The sequence below is a fragment of the Ostrinia furnacalis genome, unplaced genomic scaffold, assembly GCF_004193835.3.
Source record: "Ostrinia furnacalis isolate ACB-3 unplaced genomic scaffold, ASM419383v2 OfSCF0416, whole genome shotgun sequence".
Taxonomy (NCBI): Eukaryota; Metazoa; Arthropoda; class Insecta; order Lepidoptera; family Crambidae; genus Ostrinia; species Ostrinia furnacalis.
Window position 1 is genome coordinate 510,571 of NW_021130655.1, and position 19,966 is coordinate 530,536.

A 19,966-nucleotide genomic window follows, 5' to 3' on the forward strand; every position below is an offset into this window, starting at 1 on the left:
TTGCTATGCTCTATAAACATGCCAAGTAAATAAGATACTTAGGTATTACATACCAACAACGGTGACTTTAGCTTCGGTAGTAACGTCACCGTAGATGTTGAGCGCGCGGCAGGAGTAGGTGCCGGCGTCGGCCGGGCTGACGTCGGCGATGACGAGCTCGTAGCAGCCCTTGTCGGCGCGCGTGCGCACGATCGACACGCGCTCCGTGTCCGATCCGGTCACGATCTCTTTGCCGTCGCGGAAGCTGGAGTAACAAGCCTTCGTTAGTGATAAAAGGTTTAAAAATAACTATCTAGACATGTGGCAGCGTGTCAAGCCAAGTTCAAGCAAAGGAACTGGCTTGCCAGCGCCAAGTGTATTTACATAAACCGAATAGGGCTTAGACTTTTGTCTGATTCAATGTAAAACCAATTAGCATTTTGTAGATGTTGGATTTCAGCCACGAAAGTATCCAGAGGAGATATGAAATAATAAAATAATACAATAAATAACAGCAGCAGAAAATATTATAAAGCAGTAGTTTATTTCCCAAAACTATTTATGCTATGGGATACAGTCGCTCATAGAACCTCCAGTAAATTAATCAGTAAAATGACGTATGAAAAAGAAATAGAAAATTAATCATTCTGACTTTATGACGTAGGTTTAGTACAAATGTTTATGAATACTTACAATTTCACTTCAGGATTGGGGTCGCCCTTGACCTTGACCATGAAACGCAAGTAAGTGTTCTCCAATATCTCAGTATCCTTCAACGCCACTAAGAAGTATGGTGCATTCAATGCGTTTCGCTCTTTCCTCTCTTCTGCAGTCACTATAAATCATTGTGAGATAAATTAGATTACAAATATAATTACTTAAGATCCAGTTTGTATTGTGTTTGTGATTTAAAACTAATTTACATTTTACCCTTAGTGGTAAACGACCAGTGATATAGGCTACCGGAAAAATTTGTCCTGTAAAAAACTTCTCTTCATTACCAAATACTACGACAGCATGCAGAGACGACATTAAATCTAAACAACGGTGCCTAAAAGTGCAAAATACTGCCAAATAATGATAAAGAGTCAGTACTACTTGTTATACTGCTTTACGATGTCTTAATCGATGATCTCGCGCACATGCAGAAATTAAATAGAAGATAGTGTTGATATCATTATTGTGATTGGAGTTGAGCAAGCTGTATAAAAAACTGGCCGTAATTTTTGGATTTTGTCTACACGTAGATTTTAGAGCTATTCGACTGTACCACTGTTATTGTGGTACAGTCGAACAGTGTCAAAATGCCAATGTAGACAACAGGAATGGTTAAAGCTGAGTTGGATCTCACAAAAACAGCTTGAACTGTCTTAGATATAAACTAAAACGAAGCAAAGTAAGAACGAAATTTGAATGTAGTTGACTTGCTCAAGGGCTTCCATCAGATTGAAACAGCGTACTCAACTCGTGGAAATAGAAATGATAGGAGCACTCACACTCGTGGACGACTAACTGAGCGGTGCAATGGGTGTTCCCTTTCACGTTTTCAGCGCGCGCCGTGTACAGGCCCGTATCATCCTCCCTGCAGTGCTTGAGTTCCAGCTTGTGCGAGCCGTCTTGTTTGGACGATATCGTCACGCGGTCCATGAGCTTGTCGGTGAGCGGCTTGTTGTCCTTCAGCCACGTCACCTTGACGGAGTCGAGAGACTCGCGCAGCGTGCATTCGAAGTGAGCGTTCTCGCCCGCTGGGGATTCAGATTATGGTTATGGGAGAGTTCGTACTAGGTTTCGAGTCTATTCGTCACATAGAAGTTTTTGTAAATTAAAGAGTCGGCTGACCGATTTGAAAACATTAATAATCCCGTTTTAGATAAATAAATCACGATAGTAGAAGTGTAGCAAAAAAATAGTAACATAATACATCAATACAACCTGATAAAGTGAACATTGAAACGGATAAAATAAAGCAAATTTTTAAAATTGAATTTCCATAGTACGAACCCTTAATAAACACATAGGATGTAAGCGTGTTGTTAGCACAATGTGTAGTGTAAGTTAGTCATCTACAAGCGTAATATACAAGCACTAACAGTGTATAGTCTACTTCTATCATGAAGTGATTTGCTACTCTCTGCTGTGTGGCTACTTACGTTCGATGTTTTGGCCCTCCAAGGTCTTCGAAAATATGGGCTTCCCATCCTGAGATTCGGACTTCGATATCGAAGTCGCAGATGCGTACTGCCCGGTGCTCACTGAGCCGTTGGCGATGGCAGTCTTAGAGTATGAAGTCTCAGAAGAGACTCCACCGTTTTTGATGCTCTGGTATCTAGACTCAGACGATGATGACACTCCCTCGACCTTGTCACCATCGAGAGTGGTTTCTAGGCTGTACTTGCTGGTGCGGCCTTCAATCCTGGCACCATTTCCGTTGCTGTCTCTACCGTATTTGGATGCGATGCTATCAATTTTGCTAGACGCTTCGTAGCTGGATTCGATGCCGTATTTCGAAGCGATGCTATCGAGTTTGCTTGCGGTGTCATAGGTGGAGTCCGAGCTGCCCTCGGTCTTAGAGTACTTGGATTCGATGCGCGAGAGAGCGCTGCCTTCAACGGAGCCGCCGGTTTCGTACTTGCCGCTCTCGATGCGGGAACCACTCTCGCGCCTAGAGTACGAAGACACGCCGGTACTCTCATAGGCGGATGATGACGATTCGTAGTTGGATAACTTTCGACTACTACTGGAGTATTCTGAAAAAGGCAATGCATGTAATACCAGTCATAACTTTATTAAGATTTCTTAGTTTTAACATGAATAGTCACTTAACATTATTGACTATCTGGATTTTTTTTGCATAATAAATAGATTACTTTGAGAAAGCTCAATAAAAAGGTAACTTATGTTATGGGAGATTAAGCAGCCCTCTCACGCTAAATTAATTTGAAAATCGTTCGTGTTAAGTTATATCTTACCTCCAGAGAGCCGCGAACTGCGACTATATCTCGACATTTCGTCGTCCCCGGTCTGCTCTGTGGTTACAGTTTGACCGCTTGCGGAGACTTTCTCTGCAGACTCAGCTCCAGTGGAGCTGACTTCTACACTACTCTTCACCGAACTCTCTACCGCAGAAGATTCTTGCGCACTTACAGACTTCTTCTCGACTGAATCAGTCTCTTTAGACTGAACAGTTTCTTGAGTTTTAGAAGACTGACCACTCGCTTCTACCTTCTGAGCAGTATTTTCTACTTTTTGCTCAACTACTGACGATTGAGCAACTTGAGATTCTTTTGACGCGGTTGTTTGTTGCACTGATTCTGCAATGGATTGGGCAACTGACGACTTTTGCTGAGATGATTCTTGGCTACTTAAAGTTGACGATGTTACGGCTGTTGTACTTGATTTCTGTTCAACGGTAGCTTGCGTGACAGATTCCTGAACTTTTTCAGTAGCCTTAGATGTTTGCTCGACTGTAGCGGATTTCTCTGCACTAGACACAGATTCCTTGCTACTTGAAACTGATGTTACGGCTGTAGCACTCGATTTCTGTTCAACGGTAGCTTGTTTGGCAGATTCTTGAACTTGTTCAGTAGTCTTCGAAGTTTGTTCGACTGTAGCAGATTTCTCTGCACTGGACACTGAGGTTTTTTGAACTGCTTTGTCTTGTTCTGTACTAGATTTAACTTCTTTGACAGTAGCTGCTTTGACAGTTTCTTGTGTTGTAGCTGATTGCGAGCTCTCAACAAGGTTGGAACTCTCAACTACTACTGACGATGATTGTACAGTAGAACTGACGCTACTGACTTTGGCAGACTGTGTTTCACTGACGGAGGAAACTTCGGTTACTTCAGATTTTAATATCTTAGTCGCGACCTCAGTTTCGATGGAAGCTTTTCTTTTGGTGGTAGATTGTGTGGTCTCCTCCTTGGTGGCTACTTGCGCAACTTGGACCTCTTCGACTCGAGACCGTTTCTCTTGGATCTCTTGTCCCGCTTCCGCTTCGGTGTGTTCTCTTTTCTTCTTCTTGTCTTCTGGTGGTTCAGGGGAAGCTACGTTTGGTGGAGAGAGGACTTGGAGGTCGTCCGCTGCGTGTTCCGCTAGAGCAACTGTTAGGGCAAAAATAATTGACTCACTACTTCGTTAACATATTTTTTCTTCTATTTTAAATTCGACGTTAAATGCATCATGAAACTCATTAGATTACAAAACCTTAATATTAAACAACTGAATAATTCTCATGTTTTTGATGCACAACATCAAAGTTGTTGGCTATCACGTTCAATGAAATACCGCAACATGAAAGCTTTGTGATATTACAAATACAATTATACCTACTCTCAAAATGTCACACAAAATGCTCAAACTCACCGACGTCACTGGCGTTGAGTTGGATCTCCTTCAGCCAGTTGGTCTTCACGTGCTCCTTATGGGCAGCGAGGGTGACGGTTAGCGGAGGGTTCCTCTGCACCAAGTCGAACCTCAAAGGGTCACCGGGCCGATCCTTGGCCTCGACCTCTGGGAGCTAAAACACGCGTAAAATGACCAACTTTTGGACAGGCTCCAAGATGTGTTGTCTTAATTCGTGCTATTTCTGATATAAGAATGTCAAGATTACTTCATATTATGCAACGTGCTCGCGTTCGGATGTATAGCAACTGTTTGGCGTGTAGTTTTGGGAAGATCTAGACAGTTGTTATTGTCAACGTGACGTACAGATACGAGGAGCGAACATTAAAACGTTAACTCAGAATCAGGAGCAGTTCCTTATTACATTTCACTATTATATTTATCTAAAATAATTTGTAATGAGACTTTTATTGACATGTCTGCCAGTGTCAGACAGTGTCTGCTTAATTAGTCGTATATTTAGCGGTTTATTAGCCCTTGGCTAAGCTCGACATGTGGTGGAGGCAACTGGATGTTAATAAAAATGAAAAATTATATCATTAAGCTGAATTGATTAAACGAGTAATGTATATTCTGACAAGCCTCATTTAATATGTATTGCTGTTTTTAAAGCTATTTTAATACTATTGTAGAAGTAGAACTTACCTTAACTATATCTTTTAGAACGAACACCGACCGATCGTCAGCGACTCTCTTGACCTTGCAGATCAAGATCCTCGCCTTAAATAAGAAGCAGTATCTCTCCTTAGGCTTGTCTTCAGCGTCAGATACGGTGAACCAGTCGTGCGTGAGCAGCCGGCCTAACTTGTAGATGTTCCCCCGGTAGCCTTCGATGCTCGCGATGAACTTATTGTCTGTGGCTCGGTTGGGCACAGACAAGAAGAGGTCTAGCGCCTTCTGGAGGTCTGTACAGTCTTCGCCGAGACGTTTTGAGTACTTCACCAGTTCCTAACAACAATATTTAGGGTTTAATCCTAAGGATCACAATAAAGATATTATTTCATACAAATATTATGATGGCTGCTCTGATAAAATGGCAACATTCCAACCGGATGTTGGTGTTTTCTCGGCTCTCCTCTAAAGCAACATGTATGTTCAGAGATTGCAAATTTACGAGTATCTGAGTTGTTCAAGGGAGCAAAAAATAGAATACAAATTTTCTATCACCCTTAAAATTATGTAAGTAGTTTTAAGAATAGCTGAGAAACTATTATTTAGTATTTATTTTTTCATTAAACTACTTACTGTAAGAAAACAGTATTTTTGCAAACCTGACAGTTTTGTTATTTCACTGTCACCTGTCACTAGCGTAGTGCGAACATTTGTATTTTCTTAAGTAGGTATATCACGTTTCCGCCTCAATCTGTATTCTTGCGCACACGCAATTGTTAACGTAAAAACGCGTTCGCTATAAATCCTTAATGAATCATTATCGTAGTTTCCTGTGATGTCATCCCCAGGGCTTAACACAAAGAAAGCAGTTCGGAAAGTATGTCTTATGGGCTAAACAAATAGGTTTAGAGTCGAGTGTTAGCCGCCAGTCGTCTATCTTTAACCCGGCTGAGTCTCTGGAGCGGGTGCCAACCACTCGTGAGCGATTTTTATTCGATTGCTGCGAACATTGCGGTCGTATATTGTTTAATTTATGCTCGTTATAGGTCAATGACCCAGTGCGATGATAATATTGGATTGTACGGATTAGGATAATACCACACATTGACTTTTTAATATCAACAAACCAATTTTTATGGGTCGCGTTAATCTTTACTTCGTTTCCTTTTAGTATCGGTCAAATAGTGTTTCCGCTTTAAGAGATTCGAAGTAAACTGGTAGTTTGGTGTACCAAGACTTTAAACAACTACAATGTTGTTGTAAGGAAATAGGTATTTTCAATTAATGTGGAGAGACGAGCGATTATCATCTGACAGAGCAGTGCAATTATTCCTAATTGAAATTTGAGAGACTGCCCGAACTTCCGCATGTAACGTAAACAACAATTTTGCAAGTTTCGTATACTCTACATTTTCTACAAAACGACGGTATAATCGCCGCTAGCACGTGGGCCTTTGCTGTTTACTTCACGCCGCACTCTGACGCACGCAGACGAATGCTGTGAAGTTTAGTCAGTCAAGTATTTTGTTGCAAATTATCACATGAAATGTAACGAAAATCGACTCTATATTTATTTACTTCGTTCGTTTCAGCCAAATGACGTCCACTGCTGGACAAAGGTCTCCTCCAAGGTTTTCCACAATGCACGGTCCTGAGCTGCCCGCATCCAGGCTCTTCCCGCGACCTTTACCAGATCGTCGGTCCACCATTTATTTACTTACGACTATTCAACTGACAGCCAAATAAAAAGGGATTTTTACACGTGAGTTTCAGGCGGTTTCTTTCAAAATATTAATTGCATCATTGATGGCATACGAGTATGGTGCACTTTTTTGCGAATCGATCAGTTTTTGTCTATAATCTTCGAGTAGGTAATTTAGAATAAATATCATTTAGAATAGAGTTAATATAATTTATCCAGCTACTACAAAACTTTTCAACTTTATAGACGTAGTCTACTAAAAAGTATCATTTTAAGGTCTGGGAAAGGAAAATTATGTCCGTTGTCAAGTATTTACCTTGAGAAGAAGCTGGTAGTCGTTGATCCTCTGAATGGGAAGCTTCAGGTGCTCGGTGATGCCTTTGTCGTCGCCGAGGTTGTCCGCCAAGCCCTGGACAAACAAAAAATAAAAGTTATTTTTACGATCATAACTTCTACGTATTCAGTAACTTCTAGGGAACAATAAACTCTATTCTTTATTGCCTTCATCCTACTCCTATATCTTACTCAGCGATAAAACAAGATTTATTATTTTGAACGACACATTTATTAACAGTTACTTAATCACATCTATTTCAATAATGCTCGTAAAGAACCCGTGCCGTGTTTATTACTATTGGATATTACATAAAATTGCAGTTGTATTCGATGGGTTCAAGCAAATTAGTTTCATATCTTAATAGGTACATACAGAACTAATAGGAATGATGAGTTCTGGAGTAAAAAACAAATGACTACCGAAATAAGACGAGAAAAAGAAAATCCCATCAAAAACAATACTTGTCAAAAAAACCAAGTCTCGCAACTCAGTTGTTCTACGGTAAAAAGTTGTGAGATCCATGTAATACCAAGTCCAGGCCAGGAAATCTTTAACGTTTTACATAAATTATTGACTTGGCCATCGCACTAAATAATTTAATTTACACGTGTTTTCATGCGATGGCCAAGTCAATATATTTATGTAAAACGTTAAAGATTTCCTGGCCTGGACTTGGTATTACATGGATCTCACAACTTTTTACCGTAGAACAACTGAGTTGCGAGACTTGGTTTTTTTGACAAGTATTGTTTTTGATGGGATCTCATTTCTTTTTGTATTTTGTAGACAGCAGTTATGTATCTAGAAAACTGGACCGAAATTGAAAAATTTTACTCGACTTGGCGGTTGCACTACCGTGCCCCCAAATATTTTAGTTTTTCCTTGATTCATACACCAAACACTACTTATATTCCAAATTTGAAGCTTCTAGGTCTGCTAGAAGTGCCTTAGAGTTTTGATGATCGGTGAGTCAGTGAGTCAGTGAGTCAGTGAGTCAGTGAGTGACAAAATTAAGTAACTTTGACCCGTTATAATTCTTAAACTACTGGTTCAAATTGAATGAAATTTTAAATATACCGTGTCTTTACAATGCCTGCATAGCTAATGAAAATTCAGCCTTCTAGTTTTATCCACAACGAAGTTACAGGCAGTCGAAAATGGCCTGAATTGCTTCGAGAAAAGGATGGTACGGCCGTGCCGCTTTTTTGCTCGACTTGGTGGGGGCACTGCCGTGCCCCCAGATAATGAGGACAAAATTCAGGAATATCTGACAGAAAATGTAAAGAAGTGTGCACAATTTCATTCATGATTCTATCTCATGACAGTTACGAGTACATTTTCGAAACCAGTTTAAAATCTAAATAATTCATAGTATTCAACCTGAGTAACCTTGGCAGAGAACGCTCCGGACGAAATAAATTCAACCAAATATTTGGGTCAACAAAATCTAGTTTCAGAATTTTACTTCTTGTAAGGGCGAATTAAAGTGATGTTTACTTGTTTAATGGTAATGTTTTAGGAATTAAAAATACGAACATACATTCTTTTATCGATATCTACAGATACGAGTGTGCATTTCATTTAGAATGACTCATGAGTTTTCATTTACGAGCAAACAGAGCAGCAAACAGTTTTTTTTATATAAAAATAACAATATTTTAATTCGAACATAGCAGCAGGAATGTAACAGGGAAAAGGTGAAAATAAAACACCCAAACAAAAAAAGAAAATTAAGAAATGAGGTACTCGTATTAGAATAAATAAGCCCTACAAAATAAGAGATGCAGACAGAAATTTCAGTAGTGTACTTGTCAAAAATGTTGGTTGGTAGTTCTCATTGCTTGAAGTTGAAGCTTGTCCCTTTCCTGTAATGGGAAGGTAAGACAAGGAAGTCAAATAAGATGTGACTTAAGACTTAGATAAGAGATCCATTGTTTACAGTGCCGTGAACCCGTTGCATCACCTGGTCCGGTGCCAAGCAATTACCGCGACATGCGACGAATGGACAGCGCTTCCGATGCAACGGCGCGCGGCTGATTGATCATACGACTCAGGCGAGGCAATTAGGCTTGCTGCAGCCCATGTAATCACTTGTTGGTGGTTCTTAATTGACAGGTACTTGGGTAAGCAATCAGTTTTCCGGTGACAGCAGTGTGCAATTTTTTGGGTAGTTACTGTTTGTTTATTTTATTTAGTATAGCCTGACCAGGAACATAAAAACCCTCGCCATGTTGCGGAAAACTAATGGTACTAATTTCTTTTAATGGCAACAGTAAACGAAAACTTCATTGACATGTCACCTTGCATGTCAGTCTATTGTTGTCAAAGTGTAAACAAACTTTATTTTAAATGTGTGCAATTGATTTTGTGAATTAAATTGCTAAAATCTTTTTATAGTCGTGAAAGAAAAGTGGTTCACGGTGTGTTATTGTATTTGTCGAAGAGAAATACTAAGGGTTCAGACAATATTTTCATTGAATAATGTTTCCGACAAAGGTTGTCAAATTGACTGACATGTTTATCGTATAGTACAGTCTACTATGAAAATTAGCTGTAGTCTGTTTCAACTACCTATTTTAAAGTTTTTTGTTACTTTCTAAGTTTTGAATTTTATGGAATTGGGAAAGAAGTACCGAGTTTGAAGCGTTCATGAGCAGACATTACAGTTGAATATTCAAGTTCTGAATTTGATTATTGATGAATAATAAAATATACCCTACTAGCTCGATTGATGGTTTCATTTAATTTATTTAAACCAGGTTACCTTAACACTTGAGGACTCGCGCCTTAATTTGTAACATTCATACTCGCTACCGGGTGCGCTAGACCCAGTATATAAAATCCAATGTATTTTTCAAAAACTCTTAATAAAATTGGAAACTACTTTATTAGAATGATAATATGATATAAACAAAGACAAAATAATAAACCCAATAGTCATATTTATTGCCTTTTTCTAAAATAACAACTTATTTAAAAAATTGAAGGTTTTTTGGCAAAATGAAGGTTATTTTTGAAAATTTTTGTAATTAATTATTTAAAAAATACCTTGTTTATTTTCGTAAACTACTATGATTTGCCTACTTATACCAATTAACAATTAATGAGAAATTTGTATAGAAAATTAAAAAAATCACTTTGTTTACCGGGTCCAGTGGACTTAAAAACACATTTTTCGTCTGTAGCAATCACATGCAGTGGGCTATTTTACGATTATGACCGCTATTGGCTGTGCTACAATGTCGTGGAAACACAGATATGGATAGATGCAGCATGTGTCAAAAATTGTATGAAGCCGAGCGTGCCACTTTTTAAACGTCATTAGTGTCATTTTAGCGAATTTTAGTGATTGCCGCAACGTAAAAGTAATCGTATCATCGTACTGCATTCGCAAAGTCATCGAAAGATATCGTGTGACTCGATTCGAAAATTAATTAATTCGGATAAAACTGATAATTTGTTAAATACAAAACCAAAAACATCTTTATTTACCTTTTTAAAATAAAGTAATTCTTACAATTCGTCAAATCTCGTTATTTTTTTTACCCTACCAGCGTTTCAAGACATAAATTTGTCAAGTGCATGAATACATGGATCAGTGTGTGTCTTATTGTTATGAGTAAGTACGGTTCCTTGGGATCGGTATGAGTGCACCACATACAGGGACCATGGTTTTATCTCTTAAGAGTACATCGCAGGATATGTATTAAAAACAATGCTACTTTATACTTCTTCTACTGCTACTTTATTCTAATTAATTATTTGCTACTTGTGCTGTTAATTACAATTCTCAATCCGTAAATAATATCTTCTTTCTACCGTGTTCGTACTACTGTTCTCGTAAAATCATCGTAACCGATTGTTGTAATCGGATTACATGAACATCACTCGACCATGTATGTCCATTTGGACATATCGGAATGGCACGCTTTGACGATCAACTTGCTGTATCTACTCTAATCCATATCTGTGCGTGGAAAGGTTCTAAGAGCGACAACATCGCAAACGTCAAACTTTAAAAGTTATTACACAAATATTGTAGAACTGGGTCCGTTAGACCCATTAGCGAGTCCTTAAGTGTTAAATAATATTTTTCGTTCATTTATGAAAATATCAAATTAGCCCGTAATCCTGAATCCTGATACATAAATTTACCCTATTAATTTAACACATGTACGACTGTACTCAGTGTTGCACTATCAAATGCAATTGAAGCGCCTCTATGCCAGGGTTTTTATGTTCCTGGTCAGGCTATACTACAGTTGTTATCGTCGCGAAAATTGAGTTGTTTTTTTTTAACGAGAAAACCAATTATTACTTTTTTTTTGTTCTGAAAATAAATGACTTTTATCGATTCACCTACAGTCGTTACTTCATTGGACTGATCATCAATAGGACGTTTGAAAGATTCATCGTCAGAATGTTTCACCTATGGACGTTTCGTCGACAGAATGGTTCGCATGTGTGTTTAGACGACAGGCGGTTTCCACAATGTACTATTCACCGAAAGAACTTACTAATTTGCTATGAAGACATGAAGAAGAAAACGTTTAAAAGAACGCCTATGTTGTGCATGTGAACTGTCAATTTTATAACTTTTTCTGTGACTTTTGTAGAATGCGAACATTTGAATTTAATGAATAACAGTATTAATTCGTATAACATCAGATTAAATTAAATCAAAGATACAAGGTACAGATGTCGGTCATTACAAAGTGCATAAACAGAAAGTCGTTGAACTAAATCCGCGGAACGAGCGTTTTATGCGCGCGCGCTTCGTAGCGACCGCGCGCGCTCGTAAAGAACTACGGAATTAGATCGCCTTGACACGCGTTACGAGCTTTGCTACGGCGTAGTTCGGAGTCGGAGGTGAAAATGCAACGAAGCTTTTGACGTGGAATTAGTGTAAATATGAGCTTGCCTTTTGTTTTCGTGTATAGTGATTTATTTATTTTGATACTTTGAATGTTCTGAATAAATTATAGGTTGTCACAGAAATAAGCATTTTCTAACTTTAATTGTCATAATAATTAATGTTGATAGACTGGTTTTTATGAACGACCGAGATCGCTCTTGACTCCAATCATACCTGACGGTAAATTGTACGAGTAATCAAAATCATAACTAAAAGATTGACTGTTACAAAAAATAATTTGCTGATCATACATTCATAAAACGTTTGGCTTTGGCCTGTGTTCAAAATTCATTTATTATCATTTAAATAGTAGCCTACATAAAAATAATAACAGAGCAAAATATTTTAAGTTACTTGACTTCAATGAGATCTTAATATTTTTTGTATACATAGTTTTGGCATAAAATGTTAATTCACTTTACGAAACATGTAAGCTAACTAGTTTACAGTTGCTGGCGTATTATTATGAAAATAAAATGAATTTGTGAGTAAACAACTTCAAAAGAGACGAACGGGGATCACGTCACTTGCTTTGGGCATTGAGATTTTTGGAGGTGACCATATCTTTATTTTTTTTTATCCACAACTCGGAAGCTCTTGGCCTGTATCTCACCTGATGGTAAGTGATGTTCAGGCAGAAGGTGGAAGCGAGCTTCACCCGGAATCCTCAACCACGGAGGAACTGGCTATCTTATCTGAATTATCTTATCTTATCTGAAGCTTATTTGACCAAATATTAAATTATTACATATTATTAAAGTTAAGATGTTCTCATTTGTTTGCATTTTCATAAATTGTCCGGCGATAACAACTGTTTCCGTAAGGTGTTGAAAGAAGATTTAAATTCACACATGTGATACTTATTCAACTTCCATTTGTTGATATTGCAAAAAAGCCAAGAATAACAACGTGTAGGTAATTAGCCGGATCCATCATAATGTTTGGATAAGGAAAACATGAGAGAAAAACAAAGCTTTTAAAAGAACAGGTGTGAATGTTTTCTTTTTAATGAGTTGTTATCTTCAAACTAAGTACCGCAAAATACTGCATAATATAACGTTTCATAAAAATTTACCAGTGTTGTTGTTTTCTTTAATTTAGTTTTAGGATATTCAATGAATGTTTGTCCAATGTAAAGTGAATGTGATTAAGGAGAAAGCTCGTACTTTGCGCTTTTAAAGTTTTTTGAAAAGTTATGTATTGATAGTCCACCGTCTATGTGGGTCGTTCAATGATGATTAGTGAAAACTGTGAGACAACCTGACAGTATTCAACATTTTTCATTTTGAAACGGACATTAATTTCGGTCAAGGTTCAAACGGATAGAAAAACATCTGTTTAAACGTCCCTTTACGTAAAGTAGGTGAAAGCTGAAGCAACGGAGCAGTTCACTCATGATATGATAGAACAGGAGTTAATATTCTTCTGCTTTCTTCATTTTGTTCAATAAAATAGCAAAATATTTTATGATTGACACTCATTTGTTTTGGTTTGTGGGAAACGTTGTGGTGGGAATGGGAAATTACTTATCTATCATGTGTAATGCTTTGTTTCAAAGCAGTGTGAATGTTCACTTTTGTTTGTTTATGAATGAAATATAATGGCCATAACCTCCCTGATCATTCATCAAATAACTGAACTGAAACGAGCGGCCATCCTTCGAGCTTTATGCGAGATCGATGATCTAATCTGTATTCTGGAACTTTGACAATCTAATAAATGCTGCTGGCAATGCTCATGTAAATATTGATTATCTGTGACTATTGAAGATTGGAATACATATATTTCAAAAATAAAATTTAATAAAAAAGTAAGGAATTATGAAAGATTCGAAGGATCTGATGGTAATGTAAGATTGGAAGCTTTCAGATGCAGTTTCAGGTCTAAGATCTGAGCTTTTAATGATGATTTCATTGAAAAGTAAAGTTGAGATTTTGAGCAACAATAATATAGTTTTAACAACAGTTTCAGAAACCAAAACAGAATGAGAGGCACAGAGTAAGATGCAAGATGTCAAAAATAGCATCCTAATCCCTACAACACATGTGAAAGTAGGTCAAGGTCACCCATCGTCTGATTCGAAAAGCGGCCGCGCAGGGGCGTTCGCGGCGGCACGCGAAAAATACAATATTGCCGAGCTTTCGGCACCGCCCACGCGCGCCTAGAAATAACCCGACGCTGTAACACTACACCTAACATTGGAAGTTCGGGCTAATAATAATCCGTTACCTGAGCGGAGGGTTGGTAAGTTGTCCAAGTCACGAGTACACTATCACAGTCACACACTTCACTCGGGCGAGTGGTCGATCGAGGTGCGCTGGAGCGGGCGAGGTGTGCGCGGGCGCGGCTTCCGAGCGACTGCGGCGGCGGTGGCCCTGCGCGCGCGCCTCTAAACTTAGCCCGGGTTAGGATAACGCCATTTCTCCGGTGACGTCGCCGTTATCTCCACGGTCAGCTGCCGCAAGGTCGCCAAACAGACCTTGGGGAGATCCTTGTTGATGACATCTGGCTGAGCAAAGTCTGCGTGAGTCGCTAGGTGCTTGAAATGTCCTCTTGGTTGGGCAAAGATTGTCATCGACTTGGAGTGAAAACGATAAGCAAACCATTGATTAAGTTCGTTTTAACGAAATGCCAGTCACAGCTGGACAAAGTCCTTCCCCACGAATTTCCATAACGGCTGGTTCATATAAGTTAGCTAAGGCTGTGATGTCATTTTCTTAGACGCCTTTGTATCCACCGGTATGACAAACCACGATGACTCTTGATGACTTTAAAACCCAATAATAGTCTGCGTTTTTACAAAACACCATTCCGAATTATTTTCAACTTTACACTCATCGGTGATGAAAGGTATGTCTACGCCGTGAGTCAGATTGGAGCGTGGACGCTGCATGCGAAAAATACGTCAATTAATTGTTTGCACTGAACTGAAATATTGAACTATCTACATATGTTTGTAGACAATGTAACAATCGCTTTCGAGTAATAATAGTGATGACAATGTTCTCATTGAGTAACACTGACTGACTTTTCAACTCAAAACAATTGTTCTAGACTATAGGCACTGTCACCATTGATTCCGATGTATGGACTACTATACATTAATCTCTCAATTGCCCTTAGATAATCTCTATGTAAATAGAGCTGAGAACAAAAGCTCTACCTAGAATATATGAATGAATACGTAGCAACTACATACATAAGATGCTAAAAGCTAAATTGCAAGCTCTACGTTGCGCCAAGTCAAACAACATTACGACTGCACACGTTGGAAGAGATAAATAAAAGTACCAAAATAACTGCACGCGAATTCCAGAAAAAGTCGTGGCAATTGCATTGTATTATTAGGAGCATTGGGTATAATTATACTTGAATCTGAATGGATCCTCAACGTGGGTTTTGGTGGGAAGTGCGTTGGAGGCACGGGAACTAACAGTTTATGTGCAAGTTGACGTACTGATTATTCATATTGCTACTCACAGACGCAGATTGGCTATTTCGAGAGATCATCAATAACTGTGATTAGTGTGAACTTAATTAGTGTGAACAATGTTTTGTTATCCAGAGACGTAAGAAAGGGTTATGATAAATACAACTTATCATATTTTGTAATAGCCTAAACAAACAAAAAAACATTTACTAGCACGATACTTTTTCGTCGAAATTCATTGAATACATTTTGAACTCCCAAAGAATTTTCCTGACTACAGCCACGCGGTCACAGCTGTCTGGCTAAGTTTTAGGCTAGGATCAATTATTCGGAGGCCATCAATAATTTCATTACGTATTTTTCTTCTTTATCTATCGTGTGGGCTGTTGTAACAACCCTGTAGGCGTGATATGAAGCATTAAGTAGTATATGTCTGTTGATGACTGATTTTACGAACTGCAAAAGGCGTCATGCCCCGTTCGGTTCAACATGGAAGACAAGTTGGATTTGAAAGGTCAGTAAATACGCCCCGCAGTGATACTGCCACTTTAAGACACGCTGTGATACTACTAATGCTATTTTTCCTAAATGGTGGCTCATTCAAACCTTCATTTGTTTTTATTAAGTTGACTGACTTATCACGCAAGTGAACTTAACTCTACTTTGTATGTTCTATGACACGTTTTATGACTACCTACCAGAAAATGTTGTGCATTTTTAATCTACAGTGTTTTATGGATAAAAAGAATTGAAACACTTATTTTGCTTCCTACCTTAAAAATAAGGATAATATTCGCCAGTGTATACCTGGGCATGGACAACATAACTTCGGCGCGAAAGTTCCCTTATTTCAGAATATATTTACAATGTAAGGTTGCGTTAGCAATATGTCGTGGTGTTATGATCAGATTCCTCGCAGGTCAACTGGTAACCGCTGGCATGCGGCCACGCCGCCGTGTAAACATATCGACACGGGTTGCGGCCTTTGTAGCCATCCATTATAGACAAACTAGAGTTTAAAGGGGGACTATTGTCTATTTATTTTGCTCATAAATGATTATGAGTCATAATTATTGTTCTTATTAAGATCTAAACGGTCATGACAAATATTTTAACTAAGGTAGAGTTTGTGAAGTTAGAGCGATTAGAGCTTGACTTTACAAGCTTCTAGCTCTACTGTCTTGGCCACATTTTACATGAAAATGTTTTTGGTGAGATTAACCATTTCAAATATAAGATGAAAACACTTCAGTACAATTAAATACTTTCCCCAGCAGTATAAAGGACCGTTGCTGGGACTGTCTTTGAAACTACTAAACCAAACGGTAGATGAAAAAAAATCTATTCAGTGAAATGAAACACGTCATAATCCCTTAAAAACGTATCATGTCAGTTAAAAATAAAAACATTTTCAAAAACAAGATGATTTATAACTATGGCGTATAATTTGACGTCGTTTAATATGTGCTAAGAGTCTTGTGAAATAATTTGGTCAGATACAAATAATCGAGTTTCCCTGAAATTCAGACAGAATAAAATAGACCATAAACACTTCTTAAATTACGAGCAACATCAAGTTACCCGCCAAGATTTCATAGCCAAAACACCGTCAGATCGCCAACAGAACTGTATTTTAACAGTCACTACTACCCAATATCTATTTATTACAACTATCTGATTTACATTTTCAGTAAGAGCAAAATTAAATGCCATAACTTCTAAACAAAGTCACACGATGATAAGCTCCCGGACCCCGGAGAATGTAGTCTCCAAGAAATTCAGGCGCCTGTTATTATTTGAACTTGATAAAAATATGTATCTAATTTAGCTTAAGGTTGGTTGAGAGAGAAAATAGTTTCGGTGCCGTTTAATGCTTTAAGATTATGAATATCTATCACCATTTAAGATGTCAACTGCTAAACTGATAGATGAGAAGCAATTTGCTATTAGTAAACGAGGTGGAAATGAGGTAATCCTTGGTGTGTCCAGCAGTGGACTGCTGCGGCTGAAACGAACGAAACTAGGTTTTTCGATTCAGCCAAAATAAGTATGCAGGGATCTAATTAATCATTTTAGGAGCCTTGGAAAATATCAGAATTTAAATCATCTCCAGCTATCGTCTCCAGCATCACGCGGCAATTTGTTAATGCGCGCCGATGACGGCTGACAGCGATCATACGCGGCACGCGAACTATTCTAGGACTGGCACGCAGCCGGCTGCGCGGGCGCCGGTCAGCGAGACTAATCCTACGGAGCGGATCGCCTGTCTGTTGTCAATCGATTGGGAGTGGAATGTGATGGGATGGGCTTTGACAGGGGTTTACACTCGGATTCTTAGACAAAAAGCTGAGTTATCATTTATTTAACAGGGGAAAATGCATTGAATTGCTTACCTACCCTACGGGGCAGGTTAGATTATGTGGGGCTTATCAAATCAGGAGTAAAAACTAACCCACTTATGTGTAAGTTTTTCTGCAGCTATGAATGATCCATGGATCATGTGACAAGGAATAATGATTTTGATTTGATTTAAATCCATGGGCATAGGGTATAGGTAAAATGAGTTAAAACGATATACGAGTATTATTTAGTATGACTTTTATGCTCTTCTATCAATATGAATTCAGGCAGTTTCTCTGAAAGTCCGCTACATTTGAAGCAGCTAGCGACATCTGTGTTCAACGTAAAGAAGTTTAAAAATAAAATCAATCGTACGTATCTAAAGCAATAGTGAACGAAAAGTGCAGATGGCGTTGTGAAGCGTAACTGATTACTGAAACACTGTAATGTGCGTGTCTAATTTTATGAAAACTACAGAGAGGGCGCTTTTCCGGAGACTTGTTTTAAAAATAAAGTTCCGAACCATTGATGCAGAGGGCGTAAGCGTGACTACATCTTTGACCTATTTTACTTTCCTAGGGACCAAACAATTTTCAGACGGGTAGCTTTTAGAAGCTTCAGACAGCATTATCTGATCAGCATGACGCTTTTATACCTAGTATCTTTAGTAAGCACTGCCATATCTATCGGTCACAGAACTGACGAAAGGTTTGACGGGAGATCCGCCACGGCATTTTCATCTAGTATGAAAAGTCTATGAAATGATGTCGTACTGACCTGGAAGTAGACAGCGACAGCAGGATCGGTGTGCAGCAGGTGTCTCGCGCGCAGCTCGTCGCGGCAGTAGGCCACGTGCTTGTCGAACTCGCGCTCCATGCGCAGGAGCGCTCGCCCTAGACAATGATGCTATTGTATTCAGCTGGCTGTGGTACTGACCTGGAAGTAGGCAGCGACAGCAGGGTCGGTGTGCAGCAGGTGTCTCGCGCGCGGCTCGTCGCGGCAGTAGGCCACGTGCTTGTCGAACTAGTAGTTGACGCCACTGTGTCCAGCTCGATGTGCTATGATACTGACCTGGAAGTAGGCAGCGACAGCAGGGTCGGTGTGCAGCAGGTGTCTCGCGCGCAGCTCGTCGCGGCAGTAGGCCACGTGCTTGTCGAACTCGCGCTCCATGCTCAGGAGCGCTCGCCCTAGATAATGATGTTACTGTGTTCAGCTGACTGTGGTACTGACCTGGAAGTAGGCAGCGACAGCAGGGTCGGTGTGCAGCAGGTGTCTCGCGCGCGGCTCGTCGCGGCAGTAGGCCACGTGCTTGTCGAACTCGCGCTCCATGCGCAGGAGTGCTCGCCCTAGCATTCGTGGCTCCGCGGCGTAGTACTTGATGCCCTCCAGCAATGCGCTGGAACAAATACCGATTCATTGTCATCATCAAGTCAAAATAGTCTTCACTGCAGAAGCAAGAGCCTCCTTAATTAATCAGAGGTAAATAAATTGATTTCATTATGGATAATCTGACATATTATTCTGCAACTTTTCCCATTGTTATCACAAAACTTTTGAATGGAGTCAATCGCAAATTAAGTGCGCAATATATGACATGTTCAGCTTAGGACAACTTTTCTAATGATCCAAGGCTTTTCTAAACCTTTCAATCACACATAACATGCCGTTAATTTCGCCGAGAATGCATGTCATAGTATTACTACATTCAAGCATACCGAAGAGCAATGTCCAAACCCAAGATGTGGGTCAAGCTAGAGAATAGCAGCGTCAGGCGACGCCGCACGATCACGCCACCGCTGACACCGCAACTTACCGCGTCATCGGCGCGTTTTCCTTCAATATCTCATTTTTATAAAAATTACTTTTTATCTTACATCGATAGGGTCAACTAGGCTTAGCAACTAATTGTAACAAGTTTTATTTTAAATTAAATTTTATTAAATCATTTTGGTTTTTCTTTTGGAGCCTTCGGCTGTGACCTCTATAATTGGCGCAGTCGGTAGGATACTCAAGCCGCCTTGAGTGTAGATTCACTAGGAAATTCTCACATCGAGTTCCCGTGAAATCGCTACCGTCGCGAGCGAACGCGAGCGTCCTTGGGTATCCTGAACAAGAACCTGGAGTCCCGGCTGGAGGAGAAATCAAGACATCGATTCCAAAAGTACCAGAATGCAGTTTATGTAAGTACACCGAAACCATTTCTGTGTTGCTTCCTTCTTATTCCTTAGTTTCCTTAATTATTCACCATTT